Raw genomic sequence first — 12,573 nt, forward strand, 5'->3', positions numbered from 1 at the left:
AGAGAGATGGAAGAGCAAGAGAGAGAGAGATGGAAGAGCAAGAGAGAGAGAGAGATGGAAGAGCAGGAGAGAGAGAGATGGAAGAGCAAGAGAGAGAGATGGAAGAGCAAGAGAGAGAGATGGAGCAAGAGAGAGAGATGGAGCAAGAGAGAGAGAGATGGAAGAGCAAGAGAGAGAGAGAGATGGAAGAGCAGGAGAGAGAGAGATGGAAGAGCAGGAGAGAGAGATGGAAGAGCAAGAGAGAGAGAGAGATGGAAGAGCAGGAGAGAGAGAGATGGAAGAGCAGGAGAGAGAGATGGAAGAGCAGGAGAGAGAGATGGAAGAGCAGGAGAGAGAGAAGAGCAAGAGAGAGAGATGGAAGAGCAGGAGAGAGAGATGGAAGAGCAGGAGAGAGAGAAGAGCAAGAGAGAGAGATGGAGCAAGAGAGAGAGAGATGGAAGAGCAAGAGAGAGAGATGGAAGAGCAAGAGAGAGAGAGAGATGGAAGAGCAGGAGAGAGAGAGATGGAAGAGCAGGAGAGAGAGATGGAAGAGCAAGAGAGAGAGATGGAAGAGCAAGAGAGAGAGATGGAAGAGCAAGAGAGAGAGATGGAAGAGCAGGAGAGAGAGATGGAAGAGCAAGAGAGAGAGATGGAAGAGCAGGAGAGAGAGATGGAAGAGCAGGAGAGAGAGATGGAAGAGCAGGAGAGAGAGAAGAGCAAGAGAGAGAGATGGAAGAGCAGGAGAGAGAGATGGAAGAGCAGGAGAGAGAGATGGAAGAGCAGGAGAGAGAGAAGAGCAAGAGAGAGAGATGGAAGAGCAAGAGAGAGAGATGGAAGAGCAAGAGAGAGAGATGGAGCAAGAGAGAGAGATGGAGCAAGAGAGAGATGGAAGAGCAAGAGAGAGAGATGGAAGAGCAGGAGAGTGAGAGCCAGGGCATCGATGACTTTGCTCGCCCTGAACCTGCCATATTACAGGCCTTCTTAGATTACCACCCACAGCAGAACAGTAGCAGTGCAGTTGTGATGAGGGTGTTCAGCTGTAAAGATGGCACCAACAGGAAGTGGCTTACTTATTGCAAAGAACGCCATTTATTGTTCTGCTTTGTGTGTCTGGCATTTGCAAGGCTGACTGACACCAGCACATTTATAACAGGCATGAGTGACTGGCGACATATACATCTGCGCACAGAGGAGCATGAAAAGAGCACTACACACCAGACCTGTGCTGAAGCTTTTTTCTTAAGGTGCTCAAAAGGCAACATCAGGAGCTTGTTTGCTGGCAGTCAGTTGTCAGCTCACAGAGCACAAGTGAAAAAGAGACGGCAAGTTTTAGAGCGTATAGTGGATGTGATCAAAGTACTTGGGAAGAGGGGACTCAGCTATAGGCATGTGGAGAATGAGGCTGCATACACTTTAGGTGATAACACCATCGATCATGGTAACTTTCTGGAACTGATTGTGTTATTAGGCAAGTATGATATGTGCCTTGGAGAACATTTGAATGACTGCATTGAAAAAAGCAAGAAGTTGCATCAGACCAGTGGATCAAGAGGTAGAGGATCTCTCATCACCCTACTCTCCAAAACAACTGTCAACTCAGTGATTGATGCACTTGGCCATCTCCTTCAAGAGACCATCGCCAGTGATGTCCAGAAAGCTGGGATGTTTTCTGTTCAGCTAGACACAACCCAAGACATCACAGGTTATGATCAGTGTTCAGTAATCATCAGGTATGTTACTGAGTCTGTGCAGGAGAGGCTTGTCTCCATAGTGAGGTGCGAAGCATCCACGGGGCAGTACTTTGTAAACTTGCTTTCCGGAGTTTTAGAGCATCTGAATCTAGACAAGGCCATGTGCATTGGGAATGCAACAGATGGTGCTTCAAATATGCAGGGCCAGTACAAAGGCTTTTCAGCACTTATGACTGCCCAGTCTCCAACTCATGTGCATGTGTGGTGCTATGCACACATACTTAATCTTGTGATTGCTGACACAACACAAAGTGTCATTGAAAGTGGATCACTCTTTAATTTACTTAATGACATAGCTGTGTTCATCAAGGAGTCCCATCACAGGGTTAATCTGTGGGAGAAACAAACCGAAAACACAAGACACAGACGCCTCAGTCCAATAGGTGAGACACGGTGGTGGGCCAAGCACGATGCCCTCCAGAAAATCTTTGGACATTTTGGAAAACCAGATGATGGCCTCTTCGTTGATGTAGTGCTGACGATGGAAGCCATTGAAAAGAGGGAAAAAGAAAAGCCAGCTGTTTGTGTCAAAGCACGAGGCTTTAAAGAGTGTCTCTTGAAGCATGAAACTGTGTTAACAGCACAGATATTTCTTAGAGTGTTTGAGCAACAACTCCTCTGTCAAAGTACCTCCAGTCAAAGGGGATGGACATTCTCTCTGCCCATCATATGGTGACTGCCACACAAGATGGCCTCAAAAGTATTGCCAGGGACTTTCCAACTGTGAAGACAGCTGCAGACACATTTGTGAAACAGACAAATCAAAAACTAGAGGAGAGGGAGAACAACACAGACATGGAAGTGGAGGCTGAACTACCTAAAAAGAGAGCCAAAAGGAGAAAAGGCATGGCCGGAGAGATGCCTGAAGATGAGTTGCAAATCAATGCTGAGAAATCATATGAGGTGAAAGTGCACAACATCATCCTGGACACAGTTATTGAAGCAATCCACAGACGATTTGTCATACATGGCCCTCTTCTTGCCGATTTGGCATGGTTGGACCCCAGGAAGTTTAGCCAGGTCAGAACAGTTTCTCTTCCAAGTAATGCATTTCAGAACCTCAGCGCCTGTCTACTTAAATTTGACAGCAGGGCTACAGTTAATAACCTTCAGTCAGAACTGAAACGTTTTGCTGAACAGTGGGAAAGGCTTAAGACATCACATGTAGATGAGTACACGACCAGAACAGCAAAGGACAGATCTGAAGAATGGGACGAAGAAAGTGAAATTGTGACCGAAAGCTGTGGTTCTTGCAAAAATTGCCCACTGTGCTGCTATCAAATACTCAGGCGGTTCAACATGCTGTCTGATGCCTATCGTCTCCTTGGGCTGGCATACAAGTACCTGCTGACCCTCTCCCTCACTCAGGTTGCCTGTGAAAGAACATTCTCTACACTCAAGTTCATTAAAAGCAGACTCCGAAGCAGCCTGTCTGCAAACAAGCTGGAGATGTTTATGCTGATGGCCACTGAAAAGGACATTCTCATGTCATTGGACTCTGACATGGTCATTGACAGGGTAGCTGAGAAGAGTGACCTGCTGAGAAAGCTCCTTTTGTAACCTGGTGAGGTGAAATAAAAATGAGCAAAACATTCCTAATTATCTATTGTTAATATTAAATTCAGCTTTATTGTTATTGCCTAAATGAATACGTTTAGTATCTACCTTCACTTCAAACAAGTCAAGTGATTGGTAAATGCTTAGAATTTGTCCATCTTAATAGATAGAATAAATATGAGATTGGAGTATTAGGCATTTATAAACATATATTCTTACAGTCTTAATCTGTCATTGTTTCATTTCAGATGCTGTCAGTCATTTTAGGAGGACTGAAGTGTGTTCATTTTAAGTAAGTACTATATGGAATATGATTCAACCATTTTTCTAGAGTAAGCATACCAGTACTGTCATTGTCTGAAAAAATCTATTAAGTACAATTCTTTCTCAACCTTCACTGTCTGTCCTTTCACTTCATAAAGGTTTCCATGTCTTAAGATATGTTCAGTGTTGCTGCTGTGGAAGTGTTGTAGGTGACCTTTTATTGATGAGTGAATAGTCTTTGGTGATACAATTCAATCATAATCTGTCCTTTATAGATTTTAATATTCATCTAATCTTTATTCCTTTCTGTCCTGTTTGTCAGGGTCTGATCATACATTGTTTGTTTAAGAGGTTCGAGACCGTTCAACTTTTTAAGTTCATCAACGTAAGTACTAGTGTATATGATTTCTCTAATTCCTTTCTGGAATAAAGATGCCAGTACTGTGATCATCTGAGCAAGTCCATCAATTGCCATTCACAGTTCTTTGTCCTTTCACTTGTGTCCTGTTTTTCAGGGTCCCATATAATTTCTTCAGAAGTAAGTACTGTATATGATGCCAGTATTTTCCCATATTTTCTAGATACTGTATTAGTACTGTGTGTAAAATGCCATCAAAAACTCAATTAAGTGTTATTCTTATTCTTCTTTCTCACCTTTCTTTCTCTGTCTCCTTTCATATTTAAAGGTTGCTGTGTTAGCAAAATATATTGTGCTACCATGCTGTTTTCTATTGTTTTGGTAAATAAATACTTTATGAAAATATCCCTAAATCGGTCATTTATTAATTTTAATATTAATTAATGATCATGTCTCACCTCTAGTGTTCTTGGTCTTAATTTCAGGTTTCTACCATGTGTTGTAGATAGTTCAGGAGGTTAACTCTACCAAGCAGTCTTTTTGTTTCCGCTATGTACTGTTTAAAATCCCGAATAGGGAGAATGGTGTAGGTTTAACTTTATTAGATTGATACATATATCCCAACAAGGCAGTGTACATCAAAGCAGTTGTTTTCATGCAAAGGCTTTATGGTTTTTCCTATAGCGATTGACAGACCACGTGACTTTGCGCATTGCATGCCGGGAACTCCTGGCAAAACAATCCAAGTACCACATCAAATACAAGCATTTGCAATTGCAGCACTACAAAACGTTCATTCTCCGGTTCCAATACCTTCTTGATTTTTCTTTGCCGCACAAAAAAGGTATGTACAAAACGACGGAGAACAATGCCGGTCCGTACAAAGACAGACTCGACGAAAAGACAAAGAAAAGATACGAGGAAAAATCAAAGGAGTGAAAGGGTCAGACCCTTACGAGCACACAGAGGGACAAAAGACGTTAGCGTGCTGCCCAACTTTCACCACGCTCAGATTTATAATTATACGGTTCTTGGAGTGAGTGCATACACTCATGAAGTTTAGTAACTTCAGGTCACTGCAACAAGCCCAGGTACAGTTTACCGACGGATGGGTGCAGGACCTTGAAATGCACCGAAAGACCATCGTACGAACAAACGTAAGTTTACCTTTGTTCGTCTCACAAATCGTCGTCATAAATACACATTCGTTAACCGTGTATTAATATAACCTTTGAGCTCAACGGTAATTAATTAGTAGTTGAAAAATAATTGTAATATTTGAGCCATTTCTGCTGTCCAACTACTTCTTAAAAAATACATTTTTAATGTTAATTAGATTTTTTTTACGGCATAAATAAAGGTTATATAAAAGTCAATGCCACAGACTGATTGCGGCTTCTACCTTGTTACACTAATGTTGTTTGTAGCTCAGTATGACTTTATGTCATCCATGAGGGATGCATTTGACATATGTTTCACATATTATAGCCCAACAAGTTATTTATAGCAATTTAAATACGAGCAATCAGTTTCTTTGCAAATACCGGAAATCAGTTTTTGGCAGACAATCACTTTTTGGCACAACACCGGCTATTGCAGTTAATAATACAGCAGCTTCTTGCCATTTTTTGTGTTTCTTTTTATCGCTGTGTAACTGAGTTCAATTGAAAGCCTGCATGCGCTAGTACCTCTTGCCAAAAGTTCCCAGAATCCTTTGCGGTTTTATCCATGAATGACGTCACATTTTTGGTGGGCCGGTCTCCAGTCAAAATGCCCGGGCCGATTTTTTGTCCCAGTCCAGCCCTGCCTGCCCTCCAGCACTATCCACAGCAACCCCTCAACAGCAACATTGTACCCATCAGGTAAAGCATCGGCTACGTTTGCTTTGCCTTGTTGCCCATATTAGATTCTTGATGAAAGTGTGTTGTTGTTATTCAGCCTGGTTCAATGTGCCCCTTTCTAACTTTGAGCACCCGCCCCTTTAAACCTCTCTGCACAGCCCTGCCTAACAGACCTACACCTTAGTTCACAGATTCACTTTGTCTAAGGTTGATTTCTGGGATTTCACACAACCCAGGATTCAGATCGTGAATCCATGATGGGCTTGGATTTACATCATTATAAATGAAATGTGCTCTACTTGGAAGCAGCCGGCCCCGCCCCTTTTGACGGGTTGTGTGAGACTTTAAATCATCAAACTGTAAATTATAAATTAAATTGTTATTGATCCTTTACCCCGAGTCCTAAAGTGTAGATTTATTTTCTTACTCTTCTTATATTTATTGTTTGTTTACTTGCACCGCTGTAACTGCAGCCTCGTCGTCTCGTCTCTCTATATGCTGGACTGTCTGTAGCGGAGATGACAATAAAGTTTACTTTGACTTCAGCAGTGCGCAGGCGCACCGAGGGCTCTCGCGCTCACTTTATAGAATTTAGAAAAAACATGGGTGCAGATTATAAGTCTGTATCATAATATCTGTTTGTTGTGTTGTTTTTATTTTGTTTTGCGAGTTGGTTATTAGATGCCGCTCCAGCCAGCCAGAGACTCCCCGCCGCCCCGCCCTCTCCTCCCTGTGCCGCCAGCAGCAGGCGCACCTCGCAAACGGAGGGCGCCCTTACTCCCAGCAAATGGCTGATAGAAAACCGATCGGTGCCTACGAATTTCCCAATATGCGCTGGCATGACGTCGGGGAAGCATGGGTACGACCGATTATTTTATTTTTTTCTTGCCCGTGATGCCCCCCCACCACGATGCATTCTATTGGTTTGCACACTTACACACACCCAGCTGTGGTTTCCTGTTTTGCTGGACTCTGGAGAGCCCCGCCTTTAACGCTCTTCTCTCACAGAGAGCAACAGAAAACTTGGAAAAACTCCAGATTGACTGAACTCAGTTCAAAGTTACCTTGACACCTTTAGATGTGAGACGTAGTGATGGTCCGCTTGAAGCTGACGCTCCGGTGCGTGTGTCAGAAAGATCAACGCGCTGCTTCAGAAGCACCGTGTCGAGGCTTGATTCGTTTGGCCAGAGTCACGTGATCAGTGACGTCTGAAGCTTCGTTTAGAACGTACCTTTTTTTAAATCGAACTTTATTGAAACACAATGAGTATACAACATACAAACAGATGAAGTTTACAAAAGAACAGAACATGAACATACAGAACCAGGAGTAAAAAAATGATGATATGAGTAGGCGAAAAAAATCAACATATAAATATTGTTCTGAGAGGCTTTTTGTTGGTTGAGTCTGAAATTGATTGTATGTACAATTCATATCCTTATAAAAAGGCAGAAATATGGTGTTTTATTAATAAACTTACATTCATGGATATAAAATAGCTAAAAGTATTAACAAATATTTTATAAAAAAAACATTTATCATTCTTCCTGGGGAACTTAAAGAAACAGAATAAAACATTTTCCATCGTAAAGAAAACTCCCTTAAAATATGGACAATAACAAAACTGCTAAATTCTTCCAGAATCTCTGTGTAGAGGAACCAAAAGAGATGTGCCACAGTTTCTGGATGATCCCCACAGAAAGTTCAATTAGTATTTATGTCTCTTTTAAATGTTACCATATAGTGACTGGCTGGGTCACATTTATGAAGAATTTTATATGAGATTTCCTTCACCTTGTTCACAATTAGATATTTATGGGATCATCCAGACTGTCTTCCAGGTGATATCTGGAACATGTCGGTTCCAGTAAGATATTCTATATATGGGAGAGACATGATATCTTCTTGGAATAAACTACGTATTCTCTTATTGCTGTTACCAAGTTCCTGTGAAAAGCAGATTTTTCCCACTGCTGACTCAGCTGGATCAGGGAGAGTGACTGAGGCAGATATTGAGCTGTCAGTGTTTTTATATAACATTAAAGTCCCTGAGGGTATGGCACCAAGGACCATTGAGAATTCCCCAACACTGACGGGAAAATTATATAGTGTAAGGAATTCATTGTAAGTAAGTAGTGCTCCCTCGTTAAATTTTAAAACTTAGTAGCGGCCGCCATTGTTGGCAGCTGAAATTTGGCTGGGCCGCGCTATGAATTCTGGGATATGGTGGGCCACGAAGGACACACCCGACCCATCCTTCAAACTCGGGGGAATGAAGGACGCATTTGAAGGAGTCGAGGAATCGGGACAGCCTTCGTCGCCTGGCTGTGACGTCATCGGCCTTCAAATGCGGCCTCCGGAGGATGCAGCCGACGTTTTGGGACACAGCTTGTGTGTCTTTGTTGGTCATGTGACCTCCCAGGGACTACACATGGAAACGAGCAGTTTAGCTCAAATCTGGCAGGTTTCCATCGTCTGTTTTTGTCCTGATGTCCATGAACATGAACACTGTCCCTGTCAAACACGTCCAGATCATCTGATCCAGTGTTGTTCTTCTTCTGTGGTGTTTGTGATGGAGCAGCTGATCCTGATGTCCTCCACCAAGGGGGCAGCAAATTCAGCTGACTGTCATCATTTATTAAAAAGATGTAACAATGTGACATAATGCAATATAATAGTGTCAGTTACACATTGTGGGTTGCACTGTGGCCAGAATGGACATTACCTCCTGCCTAATGGAAGCTGTCAGCCATCCTGCAACCATGAATTAGATAAGCAGAAGTGAAGGGATTGTTAACAACAATTTAATAATAAAATGTAATGTGATAGTTGCACTTTATTAGCTCCCCACAATCGTATGAATAATAACCATGAATGCACTGCATGCTCATAGCAAGTTCTTTAGGTTTAAAGTGAGATCCTGCTTTAAAGGGCGCTTCATCTGCTGGGAATGACATGTTTCTTCTAGTATGTAAGGCTCAGCCCATCTTACTGGGACTTACTTTTGTAGATCCACATGCTCTAAACCTGGTGCTCCATGATTGGTGCAGAAGCTTTAAGCTACTATTAACAAATAATGACCATGGACTTAGTTGTTACTACAATAACTTATCATTGAGCAACTTTTAATTTTACTTGTAAAACTATGCAAGTAGAATTGAATGGGGCACAGTGAGCTGAGCACAGGCCCACTCTGTGACACTCAGAGGTTTGTGGATATCATACTGAGAGTATTGGACACAGTGCAGCCAGCTTGCAGCCACTTTCCCACCACTTTAGCACAATGTTTACATGAGACTCAGCCACACTAATGTTCCTGGGCAGACATGTGGTGCAGCATGGCTGATGGCACTGTACCTGCAGCTGTCATGGACAAGAACCACTCAATACCTCACCCAAGCCAAGCCTGTGCTGATGTTGTGATCTGAGACCGAGACACTAACCCAGGATCATGATATGATGTTGTGAGAGTTTCACTAAGAATTAGCTCTGATTACAAGATTTCAATCTATCGTAACTCTAATTTGTATTTACTTCAGTTTGTTCATCTTGGAGCTGTGTGCAGCTGAGGACAGTCTTATTATTACCAGGTGAGGATATGTAACAGCCACAGTCTGTAGAGATGATGTCACCATGGAGTGGTGATGTCACTGGAGCTGCCAATATGTGCTCCAGCCAAAGCTACACCAGAGGGTTGTGCTGTGTAACAGGTTGGTGCAGGTGGTGTTATCTACATTTGAACATTAGGCAACAGTCTCATGAAGACACTTTCTATTGTTCACTAAAGACCAACAATAACAGAGACAAAGGGAGAGCAGCAGAACTAGTGCTAACAATTAGCACTGCTAGCCTGCCCACCAACACCAGCTAATGTTCTAAAAACGATGATCAATGATTTTGCTGTAACGGCTCCAGCTGTCTGTGTCAGGGACACGTTGGAGATGAAGTGAGTGATCCAGTGACAAAGGTTTGGAAACCTGCAGTCAGCTGAGACTAAAGGAGTCACCTGACCGAGAGACCAAATGTTTCACTGAGAACGTCCAGATGAACAGAATCAACCTTTGGGATAATCTGTTCCACACATCCATGTTTCACTTACTGCATTATATTTCCTCATTGCTGTGCACACAGGCCTGTGGCTTATAACCAACTCCAAGTTCAGACTCAGAGGCTGCTGAAGCTGTTTTCTGGAACAGAGACGTGTTGGATATAAAACCAACTCTTCTTTATGTGTCAGCACTGAGGAAAGGAGCAGCTTCGTTTCTAAGTGTATGAAGGACTGTAGCAGTGTGTGTGTGAGCTTTATTTCACAGACAGAACCATGTCAAAAACACAACTTCAGGTAAAAACAATACAAAATCAAAGAGTCTGATCAGAAGGATTAAACAGAGGAGTGTGGGACTGTTTTTAACAGACAGCAGGTTAAGCCAGGCTGGAGGAGTAAACTGAGCCTCGGTGTGAGCAGCAGTGTGTTTGACAGGAAGCTGAGATAAACAGTCTGGAGCCCATTTAGTGCTTCATATGAAAGTGTGAGGATTTGAAAGCAAATCTAAAATCAAGCAGGAGTCAGTGTGAGAATGATTTGTGCTTTTCCTCAGTCAGATGCTGGGAGTTTCAGTTCATCCATGTTCAGCGTGCTGTGCTTTGTGTAACAGGAGAATATGACAGTATAAATCAAGTCTTCATGTCACTGAAAGCCTCCACAGTCTGCTATGGAGGTGCATCAGTTTGGATTTACAAGAAGAACATTTCTTAAACCTGCCACAAGATGGCGCTCCAACAGAAGGGATGTCCACAGTGTAACACAGACACACACATACTGTGTGAATGTGTGAGTGAATGGGCTTTCAACACAAGGCTTCTGCTGCTACCTTTAATGACATAATTAGCTAACAAGAACAAACTGTTAATTACCACCAAAGAACGGCTCCAGATTTTAGCTGCTGACCATTTTGTGAAACGTTGATTACATCAGCTTATTGTTGATTTTTCAACCTTAATATCAGCTGCTTTAAAGGAGCCTGGTTCTCTCGCAGTAACACTTTTCTTCACTAGATGCAGTGCAGGCACAGTCTGTGTTTCTAAACTACACACTAATGTTCATTGTTGTGCAGCTAAATCCTCCCTCTGGATGGGAAGAATCCCTGTCAGGCTTCAAACACCTGGCTTGGTGTTCTGGAGCTAATGTGTCACCTGTGAGGACTCTGAGATGAACACACAGCAGACACTTCAGTTCTCCGTCTGTGTGTCCTCAGTTTCCCAGCATGCCTTGGCTGTGGTGGTGGAGGTGAATGAGGGGGAACATGCTGCTCTGTCAGCACTCAGGTTTCATACCTGGTGATCTCAGAGGACAAAGCGGCGTTACAGCAGCGCACGTTGATGAGACCTGATGCTCTGAACAGTTCAGACTTCAGCCTCACTCTGAGAAAACAAACGACTGACTGTCAGCAGCAACTACACCTGCTCCATCAGTGACGGAGAGAAGAACTGAGACTGAGAGACATACAGCTGCAGGTCAAAGGTCAGAAACGCCCGCTCTTTGTACGGGTCAGGAGTTAGTACTGCAGAGGTCAGAGGTCAGCTTGCTGACAAACCATTTGAAACAGTTTGGAGCTAAAAGCACAACAGCAGAGGAAAGAAGAGACACTGCAGAGATGATGCAAAATATTGTGTTTTGTTCTCAGCTGTCAAAAAGTGTAACACACGTGTTCCAGCACAGCCTTTGTGTACTTTCACTTCTCCATACTGTCCATTGGAAATCCTGTTTGTTACTTTTTGATTTCAGTCCATGTGTCCAAAGCAAACTTCTGTCCCACACTTTCTCTGCTGACTCTTCACCGATGCTCAGATGATCTCAGATGATTTCACCAGAACTCATCAAAATTCGGGCTCCACAGAAACCCAGACGTCACTAAACAAGCGTAACAAGCAAAGTGAAAACTGGTCGTTCAGCTTTATTGACCAAAGATAAGCTCACATGTCACCTCATGACACAGACACTTATTTCCACAGCATGCACGAGGACTGACAATAAGTGTCTATAAAGCCACTTCTATCTGCCACACCTGTGCTTCTGTCATGGTTGCTCTCCTCTCACTCTGTCATTTATCCACAGTCTGCCTCCCTCTGCTCCGTCAGCTGACGTCCTCTCTACACCACCTGCTGTGTTTTATCCTGCAAAAACACATTTAAGAAGCGTTGCACCGAGTAACGGGAGGAACTGCTATAAAATCCATTTAAAGGAGGTGGTGCTGAGTGCTGTGACTGGGGTCCCACCACTGACATCACGGGTGGAGGACATGTTGGAAAACTGCTACAAAGTGCTGTGCAGCCAGCAGAGCTTACAGTCTGTCCTGTGTGTCATACAGGCTCTCACACTTAGTGTTTCTGTGACACATTGAAGAGAAGTTTGTGTTGTTCACAGTTGTGCTTGTACTGAGTGACAGCTGACATGACCTAACAGGAATAATGTGTCTGTGCTGAATGAGAAGTAACACACAATGAAGTCTTGATGCATCTCAATCATCCAGGAAAGTGAGTCTGTTGCTTCTGTTCATCTGGACGCAGCGTTTTGTGGGAGAAACGTGTCGTCATCATCAGGTGACGTCTTCAGTCTCAGCTGCAGGTTTCAGTCTTACAAACAGGACATTTGCATAAAGACTGAAAGCAGCTGCAGGAACGATGGGCTGGGAGCTCCGTTCCTTCATCTTAATTATGTAGATTCTCAGGACCATTGATCAACAACCACTGATCCATGTCCATGAGTCCCATTCACAGAGATGTGGGAATGGCTGCAGTCACAGCATGTAAGATGGAAATAAAT

The sequence above is a fragment of the Mchenga conophoros genome, linkage group LG3, assembly GCF_057382185.1.
Source record: "Mchenga conophoros isolate Kocher_MC1m ecotype Shallow Benthic linkage group LG3, M_conophoros_male_GT1.1, whole genome shotgun sequence".
Classification (NCBI taxonomy): domain Eukaryota; kingdom Metazoa; phylum Chordata; class Actinopteri; order Cichliformes; family Cichlidae; genus Mchenga; species Mchenga conophoros.